Genomic DNA, 16,724 nt, shown 5'->3' on the forward strand with positions numbered 1-16,724 from the left:
TTTCAAGGACCAACTGGCCAATTATCTTGGATTTTTTTAACATATTTTTTCAAGGACCAACAGGTCAATTAGCTTGGATTTTTTAAACACATTTTTTCAAGGAGCAGCAGACCAATAAGCGTGGATTTGTTTAACATATGTTTTCAAGGACCAACAGACCAATAATCGTGGATTTTTAATGGACAAACAGGACAATAATCGTGGATTTTTAAAAATAATTTTTTTTAAAGAGAAACAACCCATTATTCGTAGTTTTTAAAAAATAATCTTTTAAAGGACCAACACCCCAATAATCGTGTATTTTTAAAAATAATTTTTTAAAGGACCAACATCCCAATAATCGTGGATTTTTAAAAATAATTTTTTAAAGGAAAAACAGGCCAATAATCGTGGATTTTTAAAAATAATTTTTTAAAGGAAAAAACAGGCCAATAATCGTGGATTTTTAAATATAATTTTTTAAATGATCAACTCTTCAATAATCGTGGATTTTTAAAAATATTTTTTTAAAGGAAAAACACCCCAATAATCGTAGATTTTTAAAAATATTTTTTTAAAGGAAAAACACCCCAATAATCGTGGATTTTTAAAAATAATTTTTTAAAGGAAAAACAGGCCAATAATCGTGGATTTTTAAAAATAATTTTTTAAAGGACAAGCTGGCTAATAATCGTGGATATTTAAAAATAATTTTTTAAAGGAAAAACAGGCCAATAATCGTGGATATTTAAAAATATTTTTTTTAAGACAGCCCAATAATCGTGGGTTTTTAAAAAAAAATAATTTTTTAAAGGAAAAACAGGCCAATAATCGTGGATATTTAAAAATAATTTTTTTAAAGACAGCCCAATAATCGTGGATTTTTAAAAATATTTTTTTAAGGAAAAACAGGCCAAAATAATTTTTTAAAGGAAAAACAGGCCAATAATCGTGGATTTTTAAAAATATTTTTTAAAGACATCGTGGATTTTTAGAAAAATTTTTTTTAAAGACAAACAGCCCAATAATCGTGGATTTTTAAAAATAATTTTTAAATGAAAAACAGGCCAATAATCGTGGATTTTAAAAATAATTTTTTAAAGGAAAAACAGGCCAATAATCGTGGATTATTCGTAGTTTTTAAAAAATAATCTTTTAAAGGACCAACACCCCAATAATCGTGTATTTTTAAAAATAATTTTTTAAAGGACCAACATCCCAATAATCGTGGATTTTTAAAAATAATTTTTTAAAGGAAAAACAGGCCAATAATCGTGGATTTTTAAAAATAATTTTTTAATGGAAAAAACAGGCCAATAATCGTGGATTTTTAAATATAATTTTTTAAATGATCAACTCTTCAATAATCGTGGATTTTTAAAAATATTTTTTTAAAGGAAAAACACCCCAATAATCGTAGATTTTTAAAAATATTTTTTTAAAGGAAAAACACCCCAATAATCGTGGATTTTTAAAAATAATTTTTTAAAGGAAAAAACAGGCCAATAATCGTGGATTTTTAAAAATAATTTTTTAAAGGACAAGCTGGCTAATAATCGTGGATATTTAAAAATAATTTTTTAAAGGAAAAACAGGCCAATAATCGTGGATATTTAAAAATATTTTTTTTAAGACAGCCCAATAATCGTGGGTTTTTAAAAAAAAATAATTTTTTAAAGGAAAAACAGGCCAATAATCGTGGATATTTAAAAATAATTTTTTTAAAGACAGCCCAATAATCGTGGATTTTTAAAAATATTTTTTTAAGGAAAAACAGGCCAAAATAATTTTTTAAAGGAAAAACAGGCCAATAATCGTGGATTTTTAAAAATATTTTTTAAAGACATCGTGGATTTTTAGAAAAAATTTTTTTAAAGACAAACAGCCCAATAATCGAGGATTTTTAAAAATAATTTTTAAATGAAAAACAGGCCAATAATCGTGGATTTTAAAAATAATTTTTTAAAGGAAAAACAGGCCAATAATCGTGGATTTTAAAAATAATATTTTAAAGGAAAAACAGGCCAATAATCGTGGATTTTAAAAATAATTTTTTAAAGGAAAAACAGGTCAATAATCGTGGATTTTAAAAATAATTTTTTAAAGGAAAAACAGGACAATAATCGTGGATTTTTAAAAATAATTTTTTAAAGGAAAAAACAGGCCAATAATCGTGGATTTTTAAATATAATTTTTTAAATGATCAACTCTTCAATAATCGTGGATTTTTAAAAATATTTTTTTAAAGGAAAAACACCCCAATAATCGTGGATTTTTAAAAATATTTTTTTAAAGGAAAAACACCCCAATAATCGTGGATTTTTAAAAATAATTTTTTAAAGGAAAAAACAGGCCAATAATCGTGGATTTTTAAAAATAATTTTTTAAAGGACAAACTGGCTAATAATCGTGGATATTTAAAAATAATTTTTTAAAGGAAAAACAGGCCAATAATCGTGGATATTTAAAAATATTTTTTTTATGAGAGCCCAATAATCGTGAGTTTTTAAAAAAAATAATTTTTTAAAGGAAAAACAGGCCAATAATCTTGGATATTTAAAAATAATTTTTTTAAAGACAGCCCAATAATCGTGGATTTTTAAAAATATTTTTTTTAAGGAAAAACAGGCCAAAATAATTTTTTAAAGGAAAAACAGGCCAATAATTGTGGATTTTTAAAAATATTTTTTAAAGACATCGTGGATTTTTAGAAAAATTTTTTTTAAAGACAAACAGCCCAATAATCGTGGATTTTTAAAAATAATTTTTAAATGAAAAACAGGCCAATAATCGTGGATTTTAAAAATAATTTTTTAAAGGAAAAACAGGCCAATAATCGTGGATTTTAAAAATAATTTTTTAAAGGAAAAACAGGCCAATAATCGTGGATTTTAAAAATAATTTTTAAAGGAAAAACAGGCCAATAATCGTGGATTTTAAAAATAATTTTTTAAAGGAAAAACAGGCCAATAATCGTGGATTTTAAAAATAATTTTTTAAAGGAAAAACAGGCCAATAATCGTGGATTTTAAAAATAATTTTTTAAAGGAAAAACAGGCCAATAATCGTGGATTTTAAAAATAATTTTTTAAAGGAAAAACAGGCCAATAATTTTAATTGGATTTTAAAAATAATTTTTTAAAGGAAAAACAGGCCAATAATCGTTGATTTTGAAAAAAAATCGGAAATGTGGAGAAATTTTCTCAAGGCCTATTTGATACGTTGAGTTTTTAAGGAGAAGAAGTTCTGAGACTAGGTAATTTAAACAAAAAATATTTTTTCCAGGACCAATTGAGACATTTATTTTCAAAAGAATATATTTCCACTGCCCATTGTTCCCATTTGGGACGTTGATTTTTATACCCTCCAGCATAGTTTGGAGGTTATATTAAGTTTGTCATTCCGTTTGTAACACCTCGAACTATACATTTTAGACCCCCCAAAGAATATATATTCTTGATCAGCATTAAATTCTATGTCGATTTAACAATGTCCGTCTTCCGAACGACATGAAATAGATTGATAAAATTTTACTCAAATGTGTCTGTAGGACTTTTGGTATTGAAAATGAGGCATGTAGATGAGATTTAGATATAGCTCCCATATAACGGTACCTTCCGATATTTGGTATTTTGATGATTTTAGCGACATTACTCACCGGAATTGTTTCAAATTTGGTATTTGAAGTTCGAAATGGATACTACAGCTTAAGACAGAAAATTGTTTGTGCAGGTCCACGTCTTCGTATAGCCCCCATATAACGGTACCTCCCGATATTCGGTATTTAGATGATTTTACCGACATTATTCGCCGGAATTACAGAAAATTTTCTGTGCAGGTCCACATTTTGGTATATCCCTATATAATAGTATCTCCTTACATTGGTGAATTTAGCTAAATTATTCACTGATTTTTTTTAAGTTTCAAATTGGAATATTGTAATGGCTTATGACAAAAGTTGTCTATGCAGATCCACGTCGTCGTTTAGACCCTAATATAATGGCTACATCCGACATTTTTAAGATTTTAACAGAATTTTTCACGGATTTTATTTTTTGATGCCAAATTCGTTCCGAACGGTGGAGGGTATTCAAAGTTCGGCCTGGCCGAACTTACTGCTTTTTTTACTTGTTTTAGAACATTTAGGGTCTTTCTGAGTCTGAATTTCTTAAAAATATTTTCAAGATTTTTTTTAAATTATAGATCGTTTTAAGGTCCATCTATGAGGTTGTTTTTAAAATAATATTTTTAAGATTTATGATTTTTAAGAATTATGTTTCGAATAACCAAAAGATATGTCATTTTTTTTAGAAAATTATTTTCAAGGGCCCTATGATGCGTACATTTTATATAGAATATTTTTTCAAGGTCCATTTTAAATATATTATTTAATGGCCTATTAGTGACAAGATTATTAAAAAAAATATCTGCCCAAAAGCCACTTTAGACACGGAGTATTAAATGAATAATCTTTAAGGACCGTCAAAGAATAACATATCTAAAGAAATATTAAGACCTGATACGATTTTTTTTTTTTTTTTTTTTTTTTTTTTTTTTTTTTTGACAAAAAAAAGTTATTCAAGATTTTTACAATCTTTTTGAAATCAAACTTTTATAAACTCTTAAAAAGACAAATCATGAAAAAGTTTACCCCAAAACTCCCTCTTGACCCTCCTGAGAATAATTAAAAGGCCACCTACAAATACATTTCATAGAATCACCACCTAAATTACACCCCATTACTCATGGACTGACTTGAAAACAGCTAAAGTGTTTTATGTTGGGAAATTATTATGGACTTTCTTGTTTTGTTTTGAAAAATGTATTACCTGTTTTTGATGAGGTTTTGCTTTTGCCGCTTAATTCCTTGTTGTTGTGGTTGTTGTTGCTTTTTCCCCGATGATGCTGATGATGTTCTGGGGAAGGTGGAGGAAGAAGACAACGAGAATACTGACAATGTGGGTCATTGATCTGTGGTATTTGTGTGAGTGAGTGTTTGTCTTATTTCAATATTAATGATGGCATAGATAACATTGCAGACTTTTCCGAGCCGTTAGAAAAATGCCAAGACAAATTCTTCTTGTACTGGGATGCTGAGAATTGAGAATGTCGTTCTCCTAAGTAGAGTGGTTGATTTTTATTTTCGTTTTAGTTTTGGCAATAATTCAAGAAATTTTCAACAACAACTCATTTTTAGTGGTTGTAGTTTACCAGCCAAGTACAAGCACACACACAAACAAACATATTGTGGTAATAAAATGTTTGTTGTTTTTGTTATATTTTTCCACTATTTTTCGATGCCACAACAATCTGCAAACAAATACACTTTCACTTACTACATTTTTGCTGCTCTCAGGCACTCACTCTCTGTTTGGTTTTGTGAGTTCTCTTACTCCGTTACTTTAAATGGAGAAATGTAATGTAAAGCGGGAGAGAGAAATACGTAACACTGTTGTATGGGTTATTGTTTATGTTTTGTTTACATTGCCGTTAACATTCACAGGCACTGATTTCAAGCAAGAGAAAGAGTCTCTCAACAGATTTACTCTCTTTATTTGAGTTTAGTGCACTCCCATTGGCCAAAAACTGTTTCATTTACTGCTCTTGCTTCCCTTTGGTTGTGTGCAAAAAAAGGATGCTGTTTATTTTACAGCATCCTGCAAGAACTTTTTCCCTATGCCATTGTCGTTGCTGTTATTGTTGTCGTTGTTATTGGCCCACAGACTTGGTTTTGTTCTCGCTTTTGTTGTTGCTGCCGTTGCTTTTGTAGTTGTTGTTGTTGCCATTATAACTTGATTGTTTGTCATGTTTATTGACTTTTGTTTTTTGTTTTCTTCATATTCGTTGATTTCTGATGAGAATATGAATGGTAGTGAAGTTGCTAATGGAGATTCTCGCTTTTCATTATAAATTATTATATTTTTTGGGGGGAGATGTATGTTTTTTAATAATTTCTTTGTTTTTGTTTTTCTTCGAAAAATAAAAAAATTGACAACTACAGTGAAAGTCACTTAATTTTATTTCAGGAAACACTTTTCACAAATTACATTTTTCACTAACACAACACACACACACACTTAATTGTCCACACAATTTAGAGCTGTTTTACCGCCGGTTTTTTCCTATGAAAAAAAGAAAGAAAATAGGTTTAGCACATTTATTAAAGGAAATTATTGCATATTTTTAGGGTGTGGCAAGTGGTAGCCAAAGAAAAGTTTTGAAGTAAAATTTCTGGGGAATTTTTGAAGTGTATTTGTATCGTTAATTGAGTTTTTATATTTTGTTTTTATGGGAAATCATTATCGACGGAGACGTTATAATGTTACAAAGTAAACAGGCGTACTTTTTATACCCTCATCTGTGATATTTATTAAAGTGAATGAACATTCGGTGGGGAAAATACAACTTCGGCCTTCAAAAAAACTTAAAATCTGCAGGTATCCTTCTTAGGAAGCGGCTACAAAAAAGAGGAAAAATAGATATTTGGTGGAAACTCTTATAAAATATGAGGAAAAAATCATTGAATGAATTAGATATTTGGGGAAAGTAATTTAAAAAAATTGCGAAGAAAATCATTGAAATATGGGGACCACTTTTGACAATTTTTTTCGGAAAGTTTTTTTCTGCCGACTGCACACTGTGGTCTCATTGGTATTACAAAAATATACAAAGGCAATAATATAGTTAATCCTTACTCTTAGAAAACGCTGTGAAATTTGTGAAACATTAATCCAAAATATCTGTGCAAGATCAAGCATGGTGTGTAGTATTTAAGAGCTTTATAAACCCAATAGACTGTTTTGCAAAACTGCAAATGCTTGCTTTCTACAACAACATAACAACATGAAATAAGATTAGTACAAATAATAGTTGTAGTTTGATACACTTTGTGTAAATCGTCATCGGATAAGAAAGTGAAATAAAAAGTCATAAAAATAAAAATATCCAATTAATAGCAAAAAAAATGAAACCAGTAAGGAAACGTCAAAAACCCCGTATTTAGTAGAGCTCTAATAGCAAAAAAATTTTTAATCGTAAAATCGGATGTAGATGTATATCGAAGCTAAATAAAAATCTGAACCGATCTCGATAAAATTTGGCAGAAGTATTCTCGAGATGTATCTGATGTCCGGTATCAATTATCATTGATGAGTGACTTTAACACCAAATCAGATGAAACATATATATGGAAGCTATATCCCAATCTGAACCGATCACGATAAAATTTGGCAGAGGAACGTTTGAGCTCCATAAATTATCTGTTACCAAATATCATTTTTGTGGAGAGAAATTTGAAAATGTCATTGAAATGGTGTTTTTCTTTTGCATTCACATTCGTATCAACAGACCCCTTGAACGAATTCGATGAATCCAACCCCTCTGGTACCTCCTCCACAAAATTTTATAATTTGCGACAGCAAAGATAAAAAAATAAATGAAGCCAGTCCAAACTTTATATACCCTCCACCGCGCAGAAACACAATTATCGTCAAATCCATTGTCTCAAAATCCCTTTGTATTCCTTGATTTGGGTCTTCAAAACACCCATAATTGGGGAACTAGCCTTCTATAGGGGCTATCGACCTATAGAAATGTTTCTTCTCTTAAGGAGTTCACAACATTAAACTAGACCTGGAAAATGTACGCAGAACTTTGAAACTACTAAATTATTAGCACAATAAAGTGATCGACTGACTAAGTGACTCATCAGGACCCAGGCGAAGCTGTACAAAAGGGTTTTTGGAAATTCGTTCTATAAGTGTAGAAAAAGTACTAAAGTATATAAAATGTACTTATACGCGTATGTAAAGTACTAAATGGTACTAAATTTGATACTGAGTGAAGGGATAGGGCTGGAATACTGACATTTTGTATTGAGGTCTGGTTTTGGTTTTGGTCTTGGAAATGCGTTCTATACTTGTTCGAAAAGTATTAGCTAAAGGAATAGAGCTGACATAAAGTGCTATAGTTGTACTAAATGGTACAAAATTTGGTAATGGCGCAAATTAAAGAGCGGAATGGCTCGTGAGCTGAACATATCGCAATTTTCCATTCGGCAAATATTGAAAAATGAGCTCGTGGTAAAGCCATTGAAATTCCAAAAAGTTCAAGAACTTACACCGCAACAGAAAGAAAATTGACTCAAAAGAGTTAAAGAGTTGCTTCGCTTGGCCGAAAGTGTTGAACTGTCGAATTTGGTTTTCTCCGATGAGAAACCATTCGTTGTCCAGCAGTTTGTAAACAAACAAAATAATCGTGTTTACTCGGTTGGCCACCACAGCTCAAGCGTCGGCCATGGTGATGGTGTAGCCCGCCATAACAGCCAGTGGTCGCTCTCCGCTCGTATTAATCGGCCGTGGCATCAGAATAAATGCCGAATATTATCGTGAAAATATTCTGGAGGGTGTATTAAAACCTTGGGCATGCAAACATTTTGCCCGCAGACCTGGGACATACCAACAGGACTCAGCACCATCGCACTCAGCACGTGCCACCCAAGAATGGTTACAAAATGAGGTTCCTTGCCAATGGCCACCAAACTCTCCGGATACCAATCCGTTGGACTATTGTGTCTGGAGTATTTTGGAAAGCAAGGTTGGCACTAAAAAATACCAATGTGTCGATCACCTCAAGCATGCGCATCACTGGGAATGGGCCAAAATAGCGCAGAGCAACATTTGGGCAGCGTGTGACGGTTTCATTGGCCGTTTGAAGGTGAAAGGTGACCAATTCGAACAAATCTAAACTTATTCTAACATTTGATGCTATTTACGACATTATTTGCTTTCATTCAATGAAATTAAAAAAAAAAATGTAAAAATTATGGCGTTTGACTTTGTTGCAGTTTTTTTTATCTCACCTTGTATATCTATTATGTTTTATTGGGAAGGTAGCAGAAAGAGTGAACCAATATATTCGACAATAGCTTCAATAAAACCAATAGTGATGTCAAACATTTTGAAAAAATGGGCATTGTTTTCCACTTTTGGGAGATTTTGGATTATTCAAAATTTTGATATTCTTAGGGGAGGTACAAGAATGAGTGGGTCAATATTACACAATTTCAATATTTACCTATTGCTTATCTAAATATTACAATGTACCGAGTAAATTTGAACTACAACGAGTATTCTCTGCGCTCAAAATGAGATGTTCGTAAAATTGTGAACTTCCTTTGGTAACGTTTCCAGAACCAATGTGAGCCCATATGGCCCATCTCCGAACTCGCTCAAAATTTAGTAAACATATTAAGATGTACCAAGTTTGGAGTATATCGAATATTTTCTTGATATTCTGCGTATGCACACAGGAACGGTCATCGCTAGACTGACTCCACCTGAAATGGATTTCTCGAAATCGCTATTTTGATAAGACACATTATGTCCGTATCAAAAGAAGCACATGCCGTGTGTAATATGTTATTAACTGTTCATACAATGTCTCCAAACTTAGGTGAATTTCTCAAAAACTAGAACATATAGAGTTGCCCATATTCGACGGACCCAGCTGGCAACGCCATAACTATTGACAGAGATGTCACATCGCTTAATGACATACCGCGTTTGAAGCGTCAGTCCAAGCAGATTTTTACCATGAACCAATACACGCCACGCGAGCGCTCTGAAATTTACATTCAACAGAAGAAGTCAATTGTGAAAACTCAATGTGCCTTTAAAACATTAAAAAATGTGAGAAGTGTGCCTTCTAAGAACACCATTAAGCGTTTATACGAAAAATGTTCGACTGGTAAGGCTCTTTCTAATCCAAAGAGGCTATATAAAAGTCGACAAAGGCAATCGGCCGAGAATATCGCTGCCGTACGAGCCAGTGATTAGAGGTCCCCAAGAACATCCCAAAAATGCCGTTCTCAGCAGTTGGGCATGGCTCGGTCTACTTTACAACGGATTATTCGCATTGATTTGCATTTGTTCCCGTACAAAATTCAATTGACGCAAAGAATGTTGCTTGCGGACAAGCCTCGTCGATTGGAATGGACCCAAAGAGTCATCGAAATGGCCGAAGATGACGAGCAATTTTGGAACAAAATTATCATGTCCGATGAAGCCCATTTCACATTGAATGGGACCGTAAATAAGCAAAATTGCCGTTTTTACGCCACTGAAAATCCTCAGGAGATTCAAGAAGTGCCTCTTCATGACGAAAAAGTCACAGTTTGGTGCGGCGTTAGTGCGAAAACGGTCATTGGGCCGTTTTTCTTCCAAAATGAAAATGGCCATGCTGTTACCATCAATCAGGAGCGTTATCGCGACATGATGACCAATTTTGTGATGCCAATTATTCGTCGAAAGCGTATGAGGTAGTTCTGGTTTCAACAAGACGGCGCTTCACCGCACACAAGTCGCATAACAATCGATTTTCTGAAGAATTTGTTTCCGAGCCGTTTGATGTCGAAAAGTGGTGATTTGGAATGGCCACCGGGTTCGCCCGATTTGACGCCGCCTGACTTCTTCTTGTGGGGATATTTGAAGTCAAAGGTTTACGTTAACAAGCCAAGGACCGTAGAAGAGCTCAAGGACAACATTCGTGAAGAAATAGCCGCTATTCCGGCCGAAATGTTGGCAAAAACGATGGAAAATGCAGCAAAAAGGGCACAATACGTCATCAACGCCAGAGGCGGCCATTTGAGATATCATATTCAAAAATTGATGTAAACAAATCTACTTGGAACAAATTAAATGATTAACAATGACAACCGGAAAATTTTTATTTTTTTTCTTTGATTTAAAAAAAAAAAAAAAACATGGGTCCGTCGAATATGGGCAACCCTGTATTCAAAAAATTAGCAAAAATTGAGGAAGGACAAACCCGAAAACCTTAGAAATTGCAAATATCTCGAAAGATTTAGAAGAGAGCATGCAACACTTAAGCATCACAGCGACAATTTTTGGCTTGCTAAACCACTAAACTTCCTACATCCTCCAGGGCATACAAGAGTTCTTTACCTGACAACGAAAATCTCCCCAATTTCTTCCCACTCACCGAAAGGTGGTGTTCAATTCCGATCTCGATTAGCATATTGCCGATTTGTAAGCCAGTCGAGTCAAGTGGGTTTCTCACACGCTCGAGAATACTAAATGTCAATTTGCATGTCCTTGTAAAAGGATTCGTGCATTACAAATTGAATTAAACATAAATAGATTTTACCATTAATAAAACATAACATATTAATGGTGATGGGGGGAGGCTACATACAGCATTCCATCAGTACAACAGAGAACCAGGTTTTGGCAACAACAACAACAATAACAACATTGTTCGATACATTGTGTGAAATACGTGCATTCATACATATGTATGTTGGGGAAATAAACTAATCCCCAAAGAGCTTTTGTCTACCTCCGAAACGATGCATGCTATTGAATTAATTGAGAAATTCAATATCCTCTTCGAAGAGGCAGACAGGCCGTCAGTCAGTCGAATGAACGAACACAGGATGGAAGGTATTAAACTCTTCAACATTTTTCGATAACGGCAAATGAATACCAAATAAAAAACCCATTGCTTGCAGGAAGAATATCGGGCACGAAAAATTACGCAGGAAAAAAGGACGATGATTTTTTCCGCAGTGTAAAACAATGTCGCCAATATCTTGTGAACGATATATTTTGAAATCGTACTGTGGGGATGTGCGAAGGTTTGATTTGTTTTTTTTTTCCTACATTCCCTGGCTTTGTTTGGGGATGGTGTCAAACCAAAAACAAAAACAAGTAAGCAAAGGCTACAGTCGAGCGGGGCCGACCGTTGAATACCCTACAACACTATGAAAAGCCATACAGTTTATATAGGCGAAGTACTCGACAGAATTCCACAAGATATTGTGACAAATTATAAAAGAAAACCATCAGGTTTCGTTCTCTAATTTTCAAATAATAGCAACTTAAACTAATTTGCTCATTTCCAATTTATTGGAAGATGTTGCACGTAAATGGTCTTCCTAGATCTGGAACCAATATTTCCCAAAGACCCATAATCTCTCAGAAGTGGCAAAAGATTAACATTTATTATTGGTTTTTGACTGAAACGCATCTATATGAGATACAGACATTTGACTATATTCTTCAACGAAATAGTCAGAAGTGCGTCTTTCCTGTATTTGTGAATTCTCCAAAAAGTCTCTGGAATGGACATTTTCGTATTTTGTCTACAAAAGTTGGCAAACTATTTCACACATTGAATATTTTTGGATGGCCATTAGAAACTGCTTGGCTTTTGCAATGTCCGGTAACCCCCATTCAAATGTGCGTGAGGATCGGGCGATAATTACGACCTGCAGACAATTTTGCAGTTTTTTGGTCCATTTCAACCCCTAAATATATGGCGATCATGTCCAAAAAAGAGTAGGCTTCTATTCTGACCCTCATCTTACCCCATGCAAAATTTCGTAAGGATCGGGCCATAAATGCGATCTGTATATGATATCCTGATATCCTAACTACTTAGTTTTGTTAGCTGTAGAAATATTACCGAATGTTTAGTTCAAAATGAAAATATGCCAAAAATATGACAAAATTGAAAAAATATGAGAACATTTTACAAAATCAATATTTTCATCTTTAGAGAGATATTTTTATGCGATTTTTTTAGACGTTTTTTTTTTCCTGCCAAGAGGCTATTTTGAATTAATGAGAACGGTTGAAATCAGTTCAGCCGTTCTCGACATATAAGATATCTTTCAAGCATATCTTCTTTGATAGACATATATATCGCACATATTTTGCTATATATCCGATTTGTTGGATGTTAACATCAATGTAAAGATCAAAAGAAACCTTGTCATGGCTTCGTGATTTCGCCGGGATTTAAAATATTCGCGGTTTATGAAAAATTTTGAATTTTTTCAACACAAAAGATAGGGTCTATTTTACCCGCTAAATATTATCCGATGACCACCCAAATTGGTAGGCTTCTTCCCCGCCCTAAACTCTAGCTACGTGTCGATTGGTCTATAATTGCGACCTGTATAGCTTCTGCAAAATCCGACATTTTTTCAGTATTTGGTCCATTTCAACCCCTAAACATTTGGCGATCATCTCCAAAAGCAATAGGCTTCTATTCTGGTCCAAGCCCCACCTACATTCTAAATTTCGTGAAGATCGGACCATAATTGCGACCTGTAGAGTTATTACAAATTAACGTGGACAGACGGACAGACGGACGGACGGACATACATAGCTAGATCGACTCAGCTCGGCGAGCTAGGAAGATCCATATATACTTTCCTATATGGGAAATCAATATTTCGAGGTGTTACATAATTTGTGGCCCAATCAAACTTATAATACCCCCAACACATAGTGTTGTAGGGTATAACAAGCAAAAATACAACAGCCACAACAACGACTGCAAACATTTGCTCCAACAAATTGTTAACAAACACAGATCGCAGTGTGAGTTCATGTGTGTGTGTGTCTGTGTGTAATTGTTGCGTTCTATTTGTGTGACATGTGTATCCCTTTAGTTCCCTTTTTTGTTGTTGTTGTTTTTGTTATATTGCGGCATTGTCAGCATGTACATGCATGTTTTATTTCTGGTATTCGGCTGCCAATCCACCAGACATTGTAATCAACTCTTCGGCTCTTGTCTGCGACAAACTTCAAGTTATGTCAACATCTCGATTTTGAGGGGAGGAATTCCGCTAAAAAACAAGTAGACACTTTTTTTTTATATTTTTTGTAAAAAATTTGGAAATTCCTGCCAGTTTGGATGTGTGGTTTGTTAGGTCATTCAAATTAAAGATGAACAAATACTTATCGGTAAAAGAGAGGCATAACTCAAAAAAATGTTTTTTGAGTTACCAATTTTATTTTTTTCTTCAAATGTTACTTTATCTTCCTATCAAATATCATGTTGATATATTGAACTCAAGGAGTTACACCTTTTTACTTGAAGTTTGACGTAAATTAACAAAACTGTTTTTATACCCTCAACCATATGGCTAGAGAGGTTAAAGCGTGCCTCATCGAAATAGCGGTTTTAGACTCTATGTCTCTTTGGACCAAATCCGTTTCAGGACATTTGGAGTCGATCTAGCTATATCCGTCCGTCTGGCTGGTGCGCACGATAAATTTCGCAGAGAGCATCCGATTTGGTCCAAACTTGGTACATCGTAATATTTTTATCAAACTTCGATCGAGTTCATCTTTTAACATATATCAATATCGTTCTTGTCCACAAGATTTTGACACATTTTTTATGCACAGAAAGAGAATTGATAATCCAATTTTGATCCAACAAATCTTAGTATTTGCATCAGTGACAGATTAGGTGTTAATATGGGCAATATCAGTATACTCCATTAAGTACCTCCCCCACAAAAGGTCAAAATTTTGAATAATTATAACTCTTATAAAATGCGACCTAAGAGACCGATTGTCTTCAAATTACACACGTTACAATATTTTTATTTACCCAAGGTCTGGTGTTAAGATGGAATACATCGGTCCACTCCTTCTGGTACCTCCCGCAAAAAAGGTCGAAAATTTCAACAAAAAAATATATTTTCTTCACAGAAATACAAGCGATAATTTGATTTTGCTCAAATTTGAAAATCCTAATATTTGCATCAGTGCGAAAATAGACAATATCGGTCCCCTCCATCAAGTACCTCCCTCACAAAGGGTCACAATTTTGAGCAATTACAACTCTTATAATATGTGATGTAATAGTTAGATTGTCTTCAAATTTCACACATCACATTATTTTTATTGACCCAACGTATGGTGTGAAGATGGAATATATCGGTCCACTCCTTCTGGTATCTCCCTCACAAAGAATCAAAATATTGAATATCCATAAAGTTCATAAAACACGAAATTAAAATTCAATTTTATTCAAACTTGGCGCATCTCAATATTTCCATCAACACATGATCTGTTATAAAGATGGTAGAGGTCGGATGATTCTTTCTGGTACCTCCCATACAAAGGGTCATAGTTTTGAATAACCAAAACGATTATAAAATCCGAAATAAGCATCCAGTTCTGTTCATATTTCTCACATCCCATTATTTCTACCGACACAATATTTGCTTTGAATATGGAATGTATCGGTCCACACTTTCTGGTACTTCCCTCACAGAGGATCAAAATTTTGAAAATCCAAGAAGCTTATAAAACGCGAAATGTACATGCGATTCCATTCAGACTAGGCACATCTCAATATTTCTATCAATACGAGATCGGACCATTCTTTCTGGTACCTCCCCCACAAAAGGTCAAAGTTTGTTCATATTTCACACATGCAGTAATTTCTACCAACTCAAGATCTGTGTGACGATGGAATATATCGGTCCCCTCTTTCTGGTAGGCCCCCCATAAAAGGATCCATTAAAGCTTATAAATCGCGAAATTAACATCCGATTCTATTAAGGCTTGGTACATCTCAATATTTCTATCAACGTAAGATCTGTTAAAAAAAGGTAGAGATCGGACCATTCCTTCTGGTACCTCCCCCACCAAAAGGTTTAAGATTTTGAAAAACAAACACTCAAAGAAGGCAAAATAAGCATTCAACTGTGTTTTCAGTTAGCAAACATTTTTGCTAGCACAAGATCTATTGTGAAGATGATATATATACATGCGAACCCCTTCTTGTACCTCATCCATAAAGGGTCAAATTTTTCAATACTTTCAAACGTCATAACTTACAAAACCAGTCAGCAATTCTTTACAACATACAATATATAAATGTTTCACTCAAGCAAAAACCTGAGATGAATATAAATTTATTATTTCGCATAAAAATTGCTCATACTAATATTTTGATCTGAAAAACTTCGGTCGACAACATTTTATAAACACTATCACATATCTCAAATAAAGTGAAGGAAATAACCAATATAGTCCGAACCGAGTACATAGCAACATTTACATCGCATTTATTTAGGTCCGATACGAAATGGACAATATTGGCCCATTCCGTCGGAAGCTACTCCATTGGGAGTCAAGAATTTTGAATAATCATAACAGAAGTCAAAATATATTTAAAGAATCGTACATTGGTTGAGGTTATACATCTGTCGCCAAAACCGACTGATACTTTTTAACTTATTATTTTTATAATTTTCTCTTTCGAGTTAAACTGTTACTGACCTCAAATTTATTAATTTAAATTAATTTTAACTTATTTTAAAATTATTTAAAATATTTTACAAAAAATCTGAGTCTTTCCAAAAATATTCTTTAAAAATCAGGAATTTTGGTCTGCTTCAGACTCGTCCGATAGCTGTTAAAACTATTCCAGTGACAGCTTATGATATTGTTTACAAGTGTACAAAAGCAGTTTGGTAAAAATTTTCAAGAAAAAAACAGTTATTCGTGATGGAATTCAAGTGTGATCGTGTTTAATTGCCAAAGAGGTCAGCTGAAAATGTGCACCTTCGGTTGGCCACCAGAACTAAAGCGCCGGCCATGGTGAGGGTGTGGGCCGCCATAACAGCCGATGGTCGCTCTCCGCTCGTATTGATCGACCGTGGCATCAGAATAAATATTATCGCGAAATATAATCGAATATTATAGCGAATATTATCGCGAAAATATTCTGGAGGGTGTATTACAGCCTTGGGCACGCACACATTTTGGCCGAAGACCTTGGACATTCAAACAGGACCCAGCACCATCGCACTCAACACGCGCCACCCAGGAATGCTTACAAAATGAGGTTCCTCGCTTCATTTCCAGCGCACAATGGGCACCAAAATCTTCGCATGCCAATCCGTTGGACTA

The 16,724-nt window shown here is 33.7% G+C and overlaps 1 protein-coding gene across 1 annotated transcript in view; it reads right to left on the reverse strand.

The window, feature by feature from the left end:
* Positions 1-6,095, reverse strand: part of LOC101901355 (uncharacterized) — an 80,305-nt gene extending 74,210 nt beyond the window's left edge. Inside the window, exon 1 of the mRNA XM_059118395.1 lies at positions 4,809-6,095. The gene's annotated coding sequence lies outside the window, so the exon portion shown is untranslated. The remainder of the gene's footprint in view (positions 1-4,808) is intronic.
* Between the last annotated feature and the right edge of the window lie 10,629 nt (positions 6,096-16,724).

This window comes from Musca domestica, unplaced genomic scaffold, assembly GCF_030504385.1.
Source record: "Musca domestica strain aabys unplaced genomic scaffold, Musca_domestica.polishedcontigs.V.1.1 124, whole genome shotgun sequence".
In the NCBI taxonomy this organism is placed as follows: Eukaryota; Metazoa; Arthropoda; class Insecta; order Diptera; family Muscidae; genus Musca; species Musca domestica.